This window comes from Cetorhinus maximus, chromosome 3 (genome assembly GCF_964194155.1).
Source record: "Cetorhinus maximus chromosome 3, sCetMax3.hap1.1, whole genome shotgun sequence".
Classification (NCBI taxonomy): Eukaryota; Metazoa; Chordata; class Chondrichthyes; order Lamniformes; family Cetorhinidae; genus Cetorhinus; species Cetorhinus maximus.
In genome coordinates, this window is record NC_135881.1 from 172999009 (window position 1) to 173015867 (window position 16859).

Sequence of the window (16859 nt, forward strand, 5' to 3'; positions counted from 1 at the left end):
TACACCTCAAGACTGAAAGCATTTATTGTAGAGCTATGACCATTTTTGTAAAATCACTGCCTTTCTTCGTTAATTAGTCTTCTATAAGGCAAAATGTGTTTGTGTAAGTGGGGTTAAAGGAGACTGCATGGAACCTGAATATCTTGCAGGTCAGAGCCTGGGAATTATGAGCAAGCTAAATCAGCTTCTGACTCCCAAAAGCCAGCCCACCCCACCATCTGCAAGGCACAAGTTAGGAGTGTGATGGAACACTGTCCACCTGCTTGGATGATTATGGCTGCAACAACACTCGAGAAACTCAACATCATCCAGGGCAAAGCAGCCTACTTGGCACCCATCCACCACCTTAAAAAATTCACTCCCTCTGCTACTGACACACACTGACAGCAGCATGTACTATATGCAAGATGTACTGCAGCATCTTGCGAAGCCTCCTTCGACAGCACCTCCCAAATCCACGACTTCTTCCATCTAGAAGGACAGGGGACTGGCGGGGGGCATGGGGGCAGCAGGCACATGGGAACACTACCACCTGCAAATTCCCCAAGTCTAGCACTATCCTGACTTGGAACTGTATCATCATTCCTTCACTGTCCTGGGATCAAAATCCTGGAACTCCCTTCCTAGCAGCACTGCACCAGATGGACTGCAGCAGTTCAAGAAGGCGGCTCGCCACCACTTTCTTGATGGCAATTAGGGATGGGCAACAAATGCTGGCCTTGCCACCAACACCTACATCACATGAAAGAACAAAAGAAACTCCATAGGGACGAATGTGTCCTTTAGCTTGCCACATGAGATGAAGGATGAAATCTGTGAAGTGCTAATAGTCATCATGGAGGAGTTAGAAAAAACAGGTGCAGTCCCAATAAATTGGAAATAAGCCTGTATTATACTCATTTTCAAGAAAGGTAATAAACCAAACACAGCTCATTGGTTTTAAATCAATTAGTAGCAAAATAATGGAATTGATAATTATGTACAACACTGGTGAGCACATATATGACAGTAACTTACTAATGGAACTAATTATAGTTTCAAAAGGTATTAATCCTGCTTCCCTAAGTTTTGATTTTTCTGAGGTGAAATGCTAAGTGGACAATGGAAAACACGACACGGTAGTATACCTTGACTTTCAGAAAATCTTTGATAAAGCTCCTCACGATACAGCATGAGTTTATGGCAGTAAGCACTCAAGGAATTGGAGGAGAGAGAAAGGAAGCAGCGGGTAGTGGGTAAGAGAGTGATGTCAGTGCGGGATCATGTACTGAGTGGAAAGTCCTTGGAATTTGTACAGGAGCCCTCACTACAAATGTGACCTAGATCCAGAAACTCAACACGTATGGCACTACCACAGCTAAATGGGACAGATTCGGAGCAAATCAGGCAGCAGAAAACTGGACACTCAAAAGGAACTGGGGGCCATCAGCAGCAACAGAATTGTATTACACCATATGCTATAGCTTCATGACCTCGCATATCCCTCAGTTAGCCAGGGAACCAACCCTGATTCAATAAGGAGTATAGAAGAACATGCCAGGAGCAGTACCAGGCATACCTAAAAATTATGTCAGCCTTGTGAAGCTATCATACAGGACTATATGTATGCTAAACAGTGAAAGTAGCATGCGATACTCAGAGGAAAGCGATACTATAACGAACTGATCAGGTCAAATCTCTGCTCTTCTGCCACATCCAGTCATAAATTGTTTTGGATTGTTAAACAACTAATGGGAGGAGGAGGTTCCATGAACATCCACATCTTCAATGATGCTGGAGCCTAGCACATCTGTGCAAAAGACAGGCCTGCAGTATTTGCAACTGCCGTCAGCTGGATGTGCTGAGTGGATGGTCCCATTTCGACCTCCTGATGTGTCTGCTATTAGAAATGTTCGTCTTCAGCCAATTCAATTCAGTCCACATGATTATCAAAAAATGATTGAGCGCATTGGATGTAGCTCACTCTGAGTTCTGGCAATATCCTAGCTGTAACGGTGAAGACTTGTGTTCCAGGACTAGCTGTGCCTGTAGCCAAGCTGTTCCAGTACAACTACAATACTGGCATCTACTCAACAAAGTAGAGGTGTCAGCTGTGGCTCAGTTCATAGCACCCTCGCCTTTGAATCAGAAGGTTGTGGGTTCATGTCCCACTCCCGGAAACCAAGAACTGTGAATGTACTCGAAAGAGTTACAATCTGTGACTGTTGATAACTCGAAAGAGTTACTCAACAAAGTAGAAAATTGCACAGATGTGTCCTTTGCACAGAAAGCGGGACAAATACGATCAGGTCAATTACTGCCCCGCCAACCTGTTCTCAACCATCAGTAAAATAGTGGAAGATGGTGTTAACAGCTCTATTAAATGGCACTTACTAATAATTTGCTCAGCAATGCTCATTTTGGGTTCTGCTAGGACCACCAGTAAAAATGAAGTTAATAGAAATCAGGGAAAACCCTGCACCAGCTGAAGCCATATGTCGTAGCACAAAAGAAGATGGTTGTGATTGTTAGAAGCCTGTCATCTCAGCCCCAGGACATCACTGCAGGTGTTGCTCAGGGTAGTTAGTCTTCTAGGCCTAATCATCTTCAGCTGCTCCATCAATCACCTTCCCTTCAACGTAAGGTGGGATTTTTGCTGATAAACTGTTTTCAGTTATATTTACATCTCCTCAGATTATAAAGCGGCTTCTGCTGCTATGACCAAGCGAGGAGGGGTTTAATGGCCTCCCTCTTTTCCCACTCTTCGTTTGATCGTAACAGTGTTTTTTTAATTTAAAAGGATGTAGTTGCCAATTCTGTAAGTGTTCAACTGTTTATGCGGTGTGATCATAGAAGAATCAAATCGGGCAGGTTTTCTTGAGGTTAAAAAAGAGTTTTGTTGTACTTCTACCGATCTGGGCAAAATAAAATATGGACCAACTTTGTCTTACACACACACAGACAAACATGCACGTGCACACGGACGGACACACACACATGGACGGACACACATGGACACGGACACACACCCATGCCACGTGAGGAAGAATAGATTGATGAAATTAGATTCTATAAGTAAAAGGAATATAGGGTTAGTGACTGCTGCTCAGATATTCCTTCGGTGGCCCTAATGTTTTGATTTAAAGTTGCAGCCCATTAATTTGGTTGTTCCTCTGGAGACAGTGGTGTTGAGCAGAATTTCTGTTTTGAAAGGTCTCTGTTCGTAGTAGGTATGCCTCTGGTTGGTCTCACTCAGCAAACAAGGCTCAAAGCTTTCCAGGAAGGGTGAAGAGAGAGAGGCTCAACAGCTTCAGCTGCTTGCCCTCAGTTCATCAGCATTTCAGCCTCAACTCTCTGCAAATATGTATTTTTTACCACATGTAGGGGTTAACTGGTCATGTGACATGGTCTCTCCACTGTCGGCGGGATGGGGGCTACAAGTCAGAAGTGCGATGGAATTTTTTTCACTTGCCTGGATTGGTTGAGCTCCGAAAACACTCAAGAAGGTCAACAACAGAACAAGGCAGCCCACTTGATTGCCATCTATCCACCACGTTATACATTCATTCCCTCCACCATTGGCACACTGTGGCTGCAGTGCATGTTATCTTCAGGATGCATTGCAGCAACTTACCAATTAAAGTGTACTTAATTTACAGAAAAATTATAACCGTTTTTGATAACTGAAATTTAGAAATTAGTGATTCTAAATCTCAATCTTGGCAAACTAGTTATTCAACTAGTTGGCTCCAGCTGTGATTTTGCTGTGTGTGGAATGAAAATGCAGATGAGAAAATGTTACTGTGGAATTTGTGGTTTCTGGCAGTTAATTACCACTTGGCTTTTATGTTACCGTTAAAATAAATTCTGCTTAATTTCACATGAAAAAATTATACTAAGACTTTATCTCAATCAATTAAAGATGGTACTTACAAAGGGAATTGGTTGGTACACCAACTGACCTCACTAAAAACACTTTGGATCTTTTCAATTGCAATTATTTTTTTCTAAAGAAGTGTATATAGTCAAATTGCAGTAAGTTGCTGGGAATTCTACCTAGATTTAATTTCACCTTTGACTCCTATTGTCTGAGTAACTTAGTTGCAACATCCATGTAAAAATGTAATTTACCTATTAAGATAGAAATTATTTTAGACAATAAAAGAACTGGTAATATAATGGGCAAATGACTCTTAGAATCTCCTGTTAGCAAATTAGTGCAATACATATTCAACTTAACACTTTTTCAGTACAAGTTATTTTGTGGGTACATCCTAGTTTATGCATGCCTTTTGATATCTTCTGAGATTGCACACAATTCAGAAGATTTGTGTGATACTATGATCAAAGTGTTGCTTCTTCTTTCCTCGCTGTTGGATTCAGATACTTGATGCTTTATAGATTCACGACTTGTATGGAACTGTTTGTGTAAAAATAGCTTTTCCTTCTGCATAGAAACTGCTGATGATTTGGATGCTTTTCCACAATACATAGAGGAAAGAACAAGTTCATTTCTAGAGTATAATAATTGTTTTGAAGAACTTTATGTTGGTCTGCTGTATGAATGCAGTTTGTGGGAAATGATTATTTTAAAGAAACTGAAGATAGGAGTATAATTTTAGTCTGCATATTATGTTGCACTGTGTTACAACTGGTCTCCGGACGAGGTCCCCCAATTTGTTGTGATCTTGGACGAGATACTCCAAATTGTTAATTTCCTGAACAGGACCCCAATTTTGTTATGGTCTCAGGTGAGGAGGAATGAGCTGGCTCTCCTTCTTTATTCAACCCCTTTGGTTGGTTGCAACAAGGTTAACTTAAAAAGGATCCCTTCCATGGTGGATACCTTTTCCCAGTCCAAATGTATTTATGTTTTACAAGGAGCCAATTTAACCAGTCTTTCTCGAGTCATAGAAAGAAAGTTCATTAGTTACTAAAAACCTGAGAAAAAATAATGAAGATGCAACATACATACAGATTGGAAATGAGAAGTTGAGCCCAAAAATAAACGTTTAAAAAGATATGCGAATCAGTCTTTGGCTTGTCTGTTTGGAGTAAATGGCGAAACGTTGCAGCTGTTAAGTTGGTTGATTCTGGTAAAGCTGACTTTGGCAGTTGAGCATTTGGTTTGGAGACACAAAGTTCTGCAGGTTAGCTGAAGGATATAGCTGAAGGAGCTATCCTATTTTTTGACTGTGGTTTTGCTGACTTGTGACTTCCCTCCAGCAACAGAGAGAGAGAGGAGAGACTTTTACCTGCAAGCTGCGGGGACGCCGAGTTAGTGGTGTTCTGCTGCGATCCTCACAGCAGTCATTAGCATACCAAAACTAGAACACACATAACAGGTTTGCTGTTGGCTTTTTAAACTCATTTTATCGTGTATTCCTGGAAGGGAAAACAAACATTTCTTTTGCCCAGAATCTGCTTTCTTTCAATTCAGACCATTTCTACCTTCTAAAATGTAACTCAACAGGAGATGGTTTCTGCTGAGATTTGGTAATCAGCCTCCAACAACCATGGTGCCTCGATGGTGGAGGGAATGAATGTTTCAGATGGTGGATGGGCTGTCAATCAAGTGGATTCCTTTGTGCTTGGTGTCATACCTCTTGAATGTTGTACTTGTCCAGGCAATTGGAGAGTTTTCCATGCTGCTGATAACCCTTGACTCTATTGCCTATCAGAAACCTAACTCACTCTTGCATAAATTCAGTGACCCTGCCTCCACTTCTCTTTGTGTATGGTCCCATTAAATTTATGGTTGGCAGCATCTGCTCCAGGATGTTGATAGTCGGTTAAGATCTCTGTTGTCAGAGATGGTCATTGCCTGGTACTTGAGATTATTTAACAGCCCAAACCTGGATGCCATCTGTGTGTTGCTGGATGTGGGCATCAACTGATTCATTATGTAAGGAATTATGAATGGAGCCGAACAGTCCCATTTCATAACTTATAATAGAAGTAATTGATGAAGCAGCTGAAGATAGTTGGGCTGATGATGCTGCCCTGATGAAGTCCTGCAGCTGAGATGATTGGCCTCCAACATCCACAATCATTTTCTTTCATACTCAATATGACTCCAACCTGTGGAGAATATTTCCCCTGAACCTCATTGGCATCAGTTTTGTTAGAGTTCCTTAGTGTGACATTCATTTGAATGGTACCTTGATGTCCACTTGCATTTATATAGTGTGTTATGATACGGCAGGTGGTATTTGCTGGCTGACCAAATCCACAAGGGAAACTTGGCCACGCTAACATAACAGTTTTGCAATTTGTATTTATTACCAGAACGTTTGTGCACTAAATTCAGAAGCAATGAGTCCACTAACACCTTTAGAGATTTTGAAATTAAATTCAAATACTTAACAAAGGAAAAGAATAAAACACATACACAAGTTTACAGTTACACCGTTACTTAATATTATAACAATTCCCAAAATTCCTAATTAATCAGACTCCCAACTCTCCCCATAACCTTTCAACCAATTACTAATTAAAAATCTGTCTATCTCCTCCTTAAATTTATTCAGCACCCTGGCATCCAATGCACTCTGAGGTGGTGAATTCCACAGATTCACGACCCTTTGAGAAAAGTAATTCCTCCTCATCTCTGATGGGGTCCCCTTACTTGAGGAAGGATGTAGTTGCACTGGAGGCAGTTCAGAGGAGGTTCACTAGATTGATTCCAGAGATGTGGGGCTTGTCTAATGAGGAGAGATTGAGCAGTTTAGGCCTATACTCGCTAGAGTTTAGAAGGATGAGGGGAGATCAAATTGAGGTATATAAGATGCTAAAGGGTATAGACAAAGTAGACGTGGAGCGGATGTTTCCCCTTGTTGGGCATTCTAGAACGAGAGGCCATAGTTTTAGGCTAAGGGGTGGTTGATTTAAATCAGAGATGAGGAGGTATTACTTTTCTCAAAGGGTGGTGAATCTGTGGAATTCACTACCTCAGAGTGCAGTGGATGCTGGGTCGCTGAATAAATTTAAGGAGGAGATAGACAGATTTTTAACTAGTAATGGGTTGAAAGGTTACGGAGGGAGGGTGGGAAATTGGAGTTGAGGCCAAAATGAGATCAGCCATAATCGTAATGAATGGCGGGGCAGGCTTGAGGGGCTGAATTGCCTACTCCTGCTCCTAGTTCTTATGTTCTTATATACACACTCCCTGTAAGGCAGCAGTCCAAAATAGATTTTCAATTTATAGATACAATCCAGCAAGGTTACCACGAGCACCCACTTGACAGTGGAATCCCAAATGTTTTTAACACATCTTTGGTTACTGGAACAGCAGACTTCTACAAAGTGGCTAGAGGCTTTTTCGCAAGCCTGTTTCACATGATGTACTTATCAGACCTCACATGGCCACAACTCATACAGCCTTCCACCCTCCTTTAAATATATTTCTCCTTCTTTGATTTGTAAATCCCATTGTTCCCTGATGTCTTTGGAATTTACTTTACCCATAATGACGACATAAAAGATGTTTATATTATGATCAGTACTTTAGGAAAAATTAGCATAATAACTTTGTCCTATTTATTTTGCCAGTCATAAAATACTTATCATATCTCTTTGAAAATCCAGTCACTTTTCAAATGCCAATTCCCCTTTCTTTAGCTCATTCATTAGCATTTCAAATGCCTTTTTGCACCTAATTCTTTTGACGAATTCAACTTTGCAGTCTACCCATCTCTAATTTAATTAAATCAGCCACACATAGAACCAAACACACAAATAAGCCCGCTTTACAATATCGCACAATAATATAAAAATATGATGGTTTCGTGACACCTCCATCCTTATGGAAAAATGAACCATCCTAATTTTAAAAGACAGCTTCATTTTCTCAACCTATCTTACATTACTTACTATACTTAACTATATATACAAAATTATTACACTACTAGGTACATGCATTAACATGACAATATATGTTCAAATCTTTTGTATCAACAGAGGTCATTTCAGCCCAATGTCCACCTTTTAAATGTCCAATTTTATTTGAACTTTAAACTCTTGACAATGCATCTGCAATTAGATTTTCTCATCCAGCCACATGCATAATCTGTAAATTAAATGTTTGCACTAATAATCTCCATCTGAGGTGTTGTACTTCAGTCTCGAAATTTGTCTAGAAATTTTAAAGGATTGTGGCCTGTGTGAACAATTGTTTCTGATGAGTTATTTGCAGCATGAACCTCGAAATGCAACACTAACACCAGACTTAGAGTCTCTTTTTCGATGGTTGAGTACCTTCTCTGATGTACATTCAGCTACCGTGAAAAATATCAGTTTCTCAATTCCAGTTTTGTCTTATTGCAACAACACAGCACCTATACCCAAATTATTTGCATCCACTGCCAACTTGAACTGCTTGGCATAACTGCTTGGTGCTGCCAAAGCTGGTGTATTAGCCAACACAGTTTTTAACTGTCAGATGCATTCTGACACTCCTGTGTCCATTGAAACTTCTTGTTCTTTTTTAATAGTTCAGTCAATGGAGCAACCACACTGCTAAAATTTGGTACAAACTTCCAGCAAAATCCAATTATGCCCAGAAATCTCAAAACTTCTCATTTTGTTGTAGGCACTGGGAAATTCATGATGGCTTTTACTTTCACATCCCTTGGAGCCACCTGGCCATGTCTAATGGTATGGCCTAGATATGTAACTTAGCGCTTTTACAAATTCACTCATGGCTAAGTTCACCAGCAACTTAGCTTCCTGCAGTCAATCAAATAGTTCTTTCAGATACTGCAAATGCTCCTCCCACGCTTAACTGAAAACTACCAAGTTGTCAATATAAACAGCACAATTGTTCAGTCCTGCAGTTACTTTGTTTGTCAGCCTTTGAAATGTCGCTGGTGCTTTCTTCATACCAAATGGCATGACTTGAAACTGATATAGTCCATCTGGCATTAGTAAAAAGCTGATATCTGTTTTGCACTTTCTGATAATGGTACTTGCCAATATCTTGCTGCGAGCCAGTCTTTGTGATAAACTCTGACTGTCCCACTTTCTCAATACAATCTTCCAACCGTGGAATAGAATATGAATCCGCTTTTCTCTCTGCATTTACTTTTCGATAATCTGCACACAGTCTTTATGTTCCACCTGGCTTCAGTACCATCACAATAGGTGAACTCCAGTTACTGCAAAAAGAATCTATGATGTAATTCTGAAGCTTGAATTTTATTTCTTTCTGTACTTGAGCTAATTTTACTGGATTTAATCTATAAAGATGTTGCCTTATTGAAACTGGATCACTCACACCTACATCATGGGCAGAATTTTCCTGTTGGCGTGTGAAGGCGGGCTCCACACGCACGCGCGTAAATGACGTGTGGTGATGTCGGGTGAGTGTCCACCAGAGGGGAAAGCCTACCTGCTGGGTTAAGTGACCAATGTCAACATGGTACTCACCCTTCCTGAGTGCAACAGGTCGTTGAAGTGCTTGCGACGCTGGACCCAGGTGTGCATCACCACCTCGGCCACCTCCCCCCAGGCATGTTTGGCCATGTGGGGGGCCTCCTCCTCCCCTCCTGGGGTACCAGGACCTCCCGCCAGGCTGTCACCTCCTCGAGGAGGTTAGCAAGGCAATCATCGGAAAAACGAGGGGCACAGTGCCTTCCTGCCCTAGCCTCCTGCCTGGCCTGCTCACAAGCAGTGCTCTGGGAAGCCTGTCTACTGGCCATAATTCGCAGCCTTGGTAAGGCTGCAGCAACTTTTTAAAACAGGCTGCCTGGTCGCCATTTGACCTGGCGGCCATTGCAAACCCGCCGTCGCCCACCCACTCCTGCTGTCCTCGGGAGCCACGATTCACGCTGGGCGGGCCTTAATTGGCCCTCCTGCGTAAAATGGTGGAGCGGACCTGATCGCGGGTGGCGATCGGGTCCGCCCGTTCCTGCTCCGCTCCCCCCCGCCAGCCAGAAAATTCAGCTCCATGTTTAGCTAAATTTGTCTTCTCCATCTTATTCACACAAATAGCTTTGTTTGACTGCAATAGCTTTTCCTTATCATTTTGACTCTTGTCTGGAAGATAACTCAATATTATACTCAAATTTTTAAGCACACCCTCATTGTCCAATTTGGTGAAAGGAAAATCAATTTCAGAATCCTTAATTTCTACCTCTTTCTCTTTATCTACCACTACTATTACTCCATTTTGGTTAACTTCCTTGTCAGAGTACTTTTTAAGCATATTTCATGGCACACCCTCTGCTTCCTTCTTCTACCTGGAGTATTTATTAAAAAATTTACTTCACTCAGTTTCTTTTCAATCCTATAAGGCTCACTGAACCTTAACTGTCATGGTTCACGTGACACTGGTAACAAAACTAACACTTTTTCCCCAGCAACAAAGTAAGAACACTGGCCCTCTTATCTGTCTTTATGTTCATCCTTTGTTGTGATACCTTTAAATTTTCCTTGGCTACATGAGCTTCACATGCCCTGTTCAATATTTCTCTGAAGTTTGATACATAATCCAGGAGAGTAGTTTCTCAACTCTGACCCACCAACTGAATCAACTTAAGTGGTCCCCTTACCCTATGACCATAGACTAACCAAGGAAGTTAAGGATAGTATCAAATTGAAATAAAAAACATACAATATGGCAAAGATTGGTGGTAAGCCAGAGGGTTGGGAAAGTTTTAAAAACCAACAAAAGATGACCAAAACAATAATAAAGTGGGATAAAATAAACTTTGAGGGTAAACTTGCAAGTAATATAAAAACAGACAGTAAGAGCTTCTTTAAATATGTAAAAAGGAAGAGAGAGGCCAAATTGAGCATAGGCCCCTTAGAGAAGGAAACTGGGGAAATAATAATGGGGAACCAGGAAATGGCAGAGGAGTTGAATAAATACTTTGCATCAGTCTTCATGGTAGAAGACACTAATAGCATTCCAAAAACACTAAATAATCATGGGGTAAAAGTGGGGGCCGGGAGGGGTGGGGGGTGGAAATAAATAGAATAACTGTCTCTAGAGAAAAAGTAATAGGGAAACTAATGGGGCTAAAGGCCGATAAGTCCCCTAGACCTGATGGGTTGTATCCTAGGATATTAAAGGAATTAGCTACAGAGATAGTGGATGCGCTGGCAGCAATCTTCCAAGAATCCTTAGAATCTGAAGAAGTCCCAGAAGATTGCAAAACTTCCAATGTAACTCCCTTATTCAAAAAGGCAGGGAGACAAAAAAACAGGTAACTAAACTATAGGCCAGTTGGCTTGACATCTGTCATTGGGACAATGTTAGAGTCTATTATAAAGGATGTAATAGCAGAGCATTTAGGAATGCATAATCTAATCAAGCAGAGTCAGCATGGCTTCATGAAGGGGAAATCATACCTCCAGATGTGACTCACTAGCTTCAGGTATCCCTTCCAATTTCAAATGCTTCACTATTACTTCAGTTATGTCCACATTCTTTGCCCCGTGGTTAAACCTAGCTTCAACTATCCGCCAATTCTATTAACTTACCCTTAGTTAATTTTTGTAAACCAATCAGGGTTATATCTTCTACTCCCAGACAAGTCTTAGCAATGATTAAAGCCATATTTGCAGTCTCACCATTTTAAAATCCCTCAACGTCAACTGCTGAGTTCAATATTCTTCTTGTACTTGTAGCCTTAAGATTCACCAACTCCAACCAGTCAAGGAATTTTAAAAATCCCGCAAAGAGCCCCTAATTTTGTTATGATACTGCAGGTGGTATTTGCGAGGTTGACCAAGCCCACAAGAGAAACTCGGTCATGCTATCACAACAGTTTTGCTATTTGTTTTTAGTATGAGAAGGTTTGTGCACTGAATTCAGAAGTAAGAGTCCCCTCTTTCCTTAGCTCGTCCATTTACATTTCAAATGCCTTTTTACACCTAACTCTTGATAATTTCAATCTTGCAGTCTATTCGCCTCTAATTTAATTAAACCAGCCCCACACACAACCACACATACACGTACACACACATAAGCCCACTTTACAATATCCCACAATAGTATTATGAAAAATATGATAGTTTTGTGGCAAGTGCTTTTAAGCCCAATCAGACAAAAAGTGATGGATTTTCCTCCCCAGACCTCTCCACTCTCTCCTCCTTTAAGGCACTTCTTAAAACCTACCTCTTTGACCAAACTTTAAGTCACTTGTCCTAATATTTCCTTATTGGCCTCTGTGTCAATTTTTATCTGATGATAAGTTCAGCGTTAACTGGAACACTGCTATCCATTAATGAAAAATGAATCATCCAAGACTTCTAAATCTTTGATTTCCACTGTTTTTGTGTTTTTTAAAAGCTTTCTTACAGTACATAAGTGTGTGGTAGATACAAGTAACAAAAAATTGAGATGAGAAGTTGTTTACTCCTGCTACATGGTTGCTTGAAAATACTTTTTTTGCAACATTATTAGACTATCACCTAATTTCCAGAAGGCTGCGTTTGCTACATGCACAGTACTAGTGGTTCTCGGCCATGTTTACTGTTTTACAGATTTGCACCCTGAATCTATGAAAAAGGAAACTTACGCAAGCTTTGGCTGCACCAGGACACATCCCCGGTTCTGAAGGGACCGGGACACTCCCTCTGTTTTATTGCAGAGAGTGGGGAACAGGCCGTCTGTAGTGCAGATCTGTATTTGCGGAAAAAAACCATTTCTATCTAAAACCTGCAGAGATTACAACAGGCGAAGAGTTAAATATAGAACTTTTTATCAGTCCCTGGCACTGCCCCTGAGCATGAGATTAATACTGCACAAAAACAGAATTACCTGGAAAAACTCAGCAGGTCTGGCAGCATTGGTGGAGAAGAAATCAGTTAACGTTTCGAGCCTTCACGGCCCTTCGGCAGAACTGAAGCATAGTTAGGAGAGGGGTGAAATATAAGCTGGTTTAAGGTGGGGGTGGGGGGGGGGGAGAGAAGTTGAGGGTGTGGTGATTGTGGAGATAAGCAGTGATAGGAGCAGATAATCAAAAGATGTCACAGACAAAAGGATCAAAGAGGTGTTGAAGGTGGTGATATTGTCTAAGAAAAGTGCTAATTAAGAATGGAAGACAGGACACTAAAGGTACAGCTCTAGTGGGGGTGGGGTGGAAAGACTAACAAAGTTTTAGTTTTAGATTTAAAAATAATGGAAATAGGTGGGGAAAGAAGAATCTATATAAATTATTGAAAAAAAAGGGAGGTGGGAGAAACGGGGTGGGGATGGGGGGAGGGGGAGTTTAAGATCTAAAGTTGTTGAATTCAATATTCAGCCCGGAAGGCTGTAAAGTGCCTAGTCGGAAGGTGAGGTGCTGTTCCTCCAGTTTGCGTTGAGTTTCACTGCAACAATGCAGCAAGCCAAGGACAGACATGTGGGCAAGAGAACAGGGTGTAGTGTTAAAATGGCAAGCGACAGGGAGGTTTGGGTCTTTCTTGCGGACAGACCGCAGGTGTTCTGCAAAGCGGTCGCCCAGTTTGCGTTTGGTCTCTCCAATGTAGAGGAGACCGCATTGGGAGCAACGAATGCAGTAGACTAAGTTAGGAGAAATGCAGGTGAAATGCTGCTTCACTTGAAAGGAGTGTTTGGGCCCTTGGACGGTGAGGAGAGAGGAAGTGAAGGGGCAGGTGTTGCATCTTCTGCGTGGGCATGGGGAGGTGCCATAGGTGGGGGTTGAGGAGTAGGGGGTGATGGAGGAGTGGACCAGGGTGTCCCGGAGGGAACGATCCCTACGGAATGCCGTCAGGGGGGGTGAAGGGAAAATGTGTTTGGTGGTGGCATCATGCTGGAGTTGGCGGAAATGGTGGAGGATGATCCTTTGAATGCGGAGGCTGGTGGGGTGATAAGTGAGGACAAGGGGGACCCTATCATGTTTCTGGGAAGGAGGAGAAGGCGTGAGGGAGGATGCGCGGGATATGGGCCGGACACGGTTGAGGGCCCTGTCAACGACCGTGGATGGAAAACCTCGGTTAAGGAAGAAGGAGGACATGTCAGAGGAGCTGTTTTTGAAGGTAGCGTCATCAGAACAGATGCGACGGAGGCGAAGGAACTGAGAGAATGGGATGGAGTCTTTACAGGAAGCGGGGTGTGAGGAGCTGTAGTCGAGGTAGCTGTGGGAGTCGGTAGGCTTGTAATGGATATTGGTGGACAGTCTATCATCAGAAATTGAGACAGAGGTCAAGGAAGGGAAGAGAAATGTCAGAGAAGGACCATGTGAAAATGATGGCGGGGTGGAGATTGGAAGCAAAATTAATAAATTTTTCCAGGTCCCGACGAGAGCATGAAGCAGCACCGAAGTAATCATCGATGTACCGGAGAAAGAGTTGTGGGAGGGGGCCGGAGTAGGACTGGAACAAGGAATGTTCCACATACCCCATAAAGAGACAGGCATAGCTGGGGCCCATGCGGGTACCCATAGCCACACCTTTTATTTGGAGGAAGTGAGAGGAGTTAAAGGAGAAATTGTTCAGTGAGAGAACAAGTTCAGCCAGAAGGAGGAGAGTAGTGGTGGATGGGGATTGTTGGGGCCTCTGTTCAAGGAAGAAGCTAAGGGCCCTCAGACCATCCTGGTGGGGGATGGAGGTGTAGAGGGATTGGACATCCATGGTGAAGAGGAAGCGGTTGGGGCCAGGGAACTGGAAATTGTTGATGTGACGTAATGTGTCAGAGGAATCACGGATGTAGGTGGGAAGGGACTGGACAAGGGGAGAGAGAAGGGAGTCAAGGTAACGAGAAATGAGTTCCGTGGGGCAGGAACAGGCTGACACGATCGGTCTGCCAGGACAGTTCCGTTTGTGGATTTTGGGTAGGAGGTAGAAGCGGGCCGTCCGAGGTTGGGCGACTATCAAGTTGGAAGCTGTGGGAGGAAGATCTCCAGAGGAGATGAGGTCAGTGACAGTCCTGGAAACAATGGCTTGAAGTTCTGTGGTGGGGTCGTGGTCCAGGGAGAGGTAGGAGGAAGTGTCTGCGAGTTGACGCTCAGCCTCCGCGAGGTAGAGGTCAATGCGCCAGACAACAACAGTACCACCCTTGTCAGCGGGTTCGATGACAATGTTGGGGTTGGACCTGAGAGAACGGAGTGCAGTGAGTTCAGAGAGAGACAGATTAGAATGGGTGAGAGGAGCAGAGAAATTGAGACGGCTAATGTCACGCCGACAGTTCTCAATGAAAAGATCAAGAGAAGGTAAGAATCCAGAGGGAGGGGTCCAAGTGGAGGGAGAATATTGGAGGTGGGTAAAAGGATCCGTTGAACGGGGAGAGGACTCCTGCCCAAAGAAGTGAGCACGGAGACGAAGACGGCGGAAGAAGAGTTCAGCATCATGCCGAGCCCGAAATTCATTGAGATGAGGGCGTAAGGGTATGAAACTAAGTCCTTTGCTGAGCACTGAACGTTCAGCATCGGAGAGGGGAAGGTCGGGGGTATAGTGAATACACGGCTGGGGCTGGGATTGGAAGATGGGGTGAGGATGGAGGGACAAGCAGGGGTGGAGGGTCCCAGATGGGTGTTGGTGTCGATGAATTGTTGGAGCTTGCGTTCCTTAGCACTTGAGAGAAAGAGAAAAAGTTTCTTGTTGAGGCGAAGAATGAAATGAAACTGGGGGCACGCGCAGCTTTGAAAAAGGGTGCGGCGGTGCTGTTGGAGGGAGAGGTCGAGTGTGTTCATATGGCGGCGCATGGCACTGAGTGTGGATCTCAGAATGCGACGGGAACAGCAGTCCGAGAAACGTTTTATGTCCCGGAGATACCTGTAATCCTGGGTGGGTTCGAAACAAGAGGGATGGAATTTCAGTTGAAATCCACGTGGGGTAAGTCGGAGACGGAGACAGTCACTGAGAAAGGAGATATGGCTGTGAAAGCGGGTTTTAGTAAACACCTTGTCAAACACCAGGAGAGAAATGGAAAGCAATGAAGGTGAGCAGGGCAGAAGAGACAGGCGGAAATCCTGTCGGAGAACAGAACCGTACTTCTTCAGAGAGGGCATTTCTTGAAGAGAGGTGGCAGTCAATTAAACACAGATAAAAACAAAAAGCTAAAAGCTACTGCGGATGCTGGAAATCCAAAACAAAAACAGAATTACCTGGAAAAACTCAGCAGGTCTGGCAGCATCGGTGGAGAAGAAATCAGTTAACGTTTCGAGCCTTCACGGCCCTTCGGCAGAACTGAAGCATAGTTAGGAGAGGGGTGAAATATAAGCTGGTTTAAGGTGGTGGGGGCGGGGGGGAGAGAGGAGTTGAGGGTGTGGTGATTGTGGAGATAAGCAGTGATAGGAGCAGATAATCAAAAGATGTCACAGACAAAAGGATCAAAGAGGTGTTGAAGGTGGTGGTATTTGTCTAAGAAAAGTGCTAATTAAGAATGGAAGACAGGACACTCAAAGTACAGCTCTAGTGGGGGTGGGGTGGAAAAGACTAACAAGGTTTTAGATTTAAAAATAATGGAAATAGGTGGGGAAAGAAGAATCTATATAAATTATTGAAAAAAAAGGGGGGGGTGGGGGGAAGAGAAACGGGGTGGGGATGGGGGAGAACTTAAGATCTAAAGTTGTTGAATTCAATATTCAGCCCGGAAGGCTGTAAAGTGCCTAGTCGGAAGATGAGGTGCTGTTCCTCCAGTTTGCGTTGGGCTTCACTGCAACAATGCAGCAAGCCAAGGACAGACATGTGGGCAAGAGAACAGGGTGGAGTGTTAAAATGGCAAGCGACAGGGAGGTTTGGGTCTTTCTTGCGGACAGACCGCAGGTGTTCTGCAAAGCGGTCGCCCAGTTTGCGTTTGGTCTCTCCAATGTAGAGGAGACCGCATTGGGAGCAACGAATGCAGTAGACTAAGTTAGGGGAAATGCAAGTGAAATGCTGCTTCACTTGAAAGGAGTGTTTGGGCCCTTGGACGGTGAGGAGAGAGGAAGTGA

At 43.2% G+C, this 16859-nt stretch overlaps 1 protein-coding gene across 5 annotated transcripts in view; it reads left to right on the forward strand.

Annotated features, from left to right (window-relative positions):
• Positions 1 to 16859, forward strand: part of cdkal1 (CDK5 regulatory subunit associated protein 1-like 1) — a 947238-nt gene that overhangs the window by 288024 nt on the left and 642355 nt on the right. The gene's annotated exons all lie outside the window — the stretch shown is intronic.